This window comes from Brachyhypopomus gauderio, chromosome 9, assembly GCF_052324685.1.
Source record: "Brachyhypopomus gauderio isolate BG-103 chromosome 9, BGAUD_0.2, whole genome shotgun sequence".
Lineage (NCBI taxonomy): Eukaryota > Metazoa > Chordata > Actinopteri > Gymnotiformes > Hypopomidae > Brachyhypopomus > Brachyhypopomus gauderio.
The window spans coordinates 17,722,591-17,725,071 of NC_135219.1; the positions used below are offsets into that span (position 1 = coordinate 17,722,591).

General features: G+C 41.2%; 1 non-coding gene across 1 annotated transcript; it reads right to left on the reverse strand.

Moving 5' to 3' along the window:
- Nucleotides 1-387: 387 nt before the first annotated feature.
- Nucleotides 388-478, reverse strand: LOC143523677 (small nucleolar RNA SNORD88). Its single transcript, XR_013133423.1, has one exon. It is a non-coding gene; the product is annotated as a small nucleolar RNA SNORD88 (small nucleolar RNA).
- Nucleotides 479-2,481: the final 2,003 nt, after the last annotated feature.

The following is a 2,481-nucleotide window of genomic DNA, read 5'->3' on the forward strand; positions in this document are numbered from 1 at the left end:
CTGGCATCATTTGATTTTCAAAGTAAGCACTGTGTATAGCTAATAAGTGTAATGGCACAGTATTAACTTAACTCATTCTGTCAATAAAAGCTTGTTACTCCTATGATTGCAATTATATTTTTGTATGTGATAAAAACAATTGACAAACACATATAAAAACCAGAGGGCAGCAGATCATGTGAAAATATAATATTTGTGTAATTCTCAACTTTTGGCCATGACTGTAGACCAGGATAATGACACTACAGAATTTCTTCACAGAGCCTCAGCCATGGGAGTCAAGAGCACACCACCTGAAACAAAATTCAAGACAAAATTAGTCCCGCCTGTATATTTACAAAGTACGGTGATAAAGCTATTGAATCAGTTTCTTTAACATCCCCCCCCCCCCCCATCAGACTCCACCATGTCAAGAGTAGAGGTGCACTTTTCTCGCCACAGACATTCAGAGCCCAGTGCAAAATCATCACAGGAGGAAACCTTCAGACTCCAGATTCAAGACTTAGTCAATCACGTACCTCATCCCCAGGATGCATGGACGATGTCCCCTGAAAGAGAAAACAATTGTCTTAGATTAACAGTCATGGCCTTTTATTCTGAATTCGTCTTATGCTTGTTTCCCGTGTTAGACATCTGTGACCACTGAATTCTGTAACCAGAGACCACCATGCATGTGTCGTCAAGAAATAAGGTAGGGTCAAATCCTGTTAACTGCACATGGGTACTCAATCGTTGATTGTAGTTTATAAGGAAATTAAAGCTCATTTCAAAATGAATTATTTATTTAGTGTGTATTTCTTGATTAAGATATGTGCTTGTATATATATTCTTAGATATTTGTTAATGACATATTTGGCATTCTTAGCGAGGAGCAAAGTAAATTTTTCATTGTATCTAAGGAAACCTGTTCCCTCTGTGCATATGACAAACTGAATTTGAAAAGATTAGGTAGGCCTAAATGACGTTTTCACGCATGCAGACAATTATGTTTTACGTTGCATGAAAAAAATCTGTTGATTCTAAAGCTTTTGGTTAAACGTCAGCTTATTCATTTCTTATTTTCTACTAACAAATGCCTAGGGTGGTTCGTACGATTGATAAACATTTCTTTTCTGACGAGAAGCAGCACTATCCAGAACACTTGAACAGAAGTTGATGGTCACCGATACCGGTGCATCACCGGTTAAGGATGCCCTCGCCGGAATACCGAAAGGGTTCGCCCTGAAATATTAATAATCCCCTCAGTCTCTGCCATGTCATTAGTAGAGACGCACTTGTCACAATGTACTTTTGGAGCCCAGTGCAAAACATCACGAGAAACTTTATTGGTATATGCACAGTAAAGAAACGTGTTGCTCTGTACAACGAAATAGTAATCAAGGATAAAATAAGCATGCAACATTATGATAAGTATTCATAAATGGAAATGTAAACTAAACAGAAATATAAACTGCTAAGAAGTTTATGTACATACAGTCATTGTGCAGTAGCGAGCTACATTGCTTGTTGTCAGACTGGTATGAAAACCCAATAGACTCAGCACACTTACAAATTGTCTAAACACACCTGGCACTGCCACATAATCTCCTTTCTGCATTTGCCACATGTGAACCTTTTACAAAAACCACAACGCTTAGTGGCACGGTTACTCTTGCAGCCACACTTAACCTGGCACAATGCCCTTTTCCCTGTGTCAGGTGTGGGTTGTTGCTGCTGAAACTCTACCTTGGACACCTCCTTGGCTTCCATATGAGACTGTGCAAGTTCTGTTGCAAGCTTCACCAAGAACTCGGACCGTCTCTCTCTTACCCCAGTGCATGCTTGAAAAAGCACATGTGCATTCAGGCATGAAATGTCAATCATGTTATAAAACACAGCGACTGGCCAACGCCGTGTTCCTGAACGTACACTGTACTTTCGCACCATCTGGTCCATGACATCCACACCACATTTTAGGCTGTTGTAGTCTGTGATTGTGTTTGGCTTTTTTTTTCGGGTGTCTCCAATCTCCACCGTACTGTGCATGCTACTGAGGATGCAGACAGTCTTTTTCCGTCTGGGCGCGTAAACGGTCAGCGTGGCACCAGAGGTTGAAAACACCTGTGTACTAAATTCCTCACGGCCCAAATTCTTTTTGACAGAGTCTGGAAGCTCACGACGAATCTTGTTTACTGTGCCAAGGAGGGTGGTCTTCCGGCCCAGCAACTGCCTTGCTAGTGACAGTGAGGTGAAAAAATTGTCTGTGGTAACAGTTCTTCCTTGGTCCATAAATGGTTCCATAAGCTTCATCACCACATTTTCCGATAGTCTTTCCCCCACGGGACGACTGGAGTCTTTGCCAAGATATGGGATGATGTTGCATACATACTTGGATTTCAGGTCACATGCCACCCAGAACTTTATCCCAAACTTGTCGGGTTTTGTTGCAATGTACTGAAGAAAAGAGCAACGGGTCTTAGTTGGAAAAAGTTGCTCATCTAT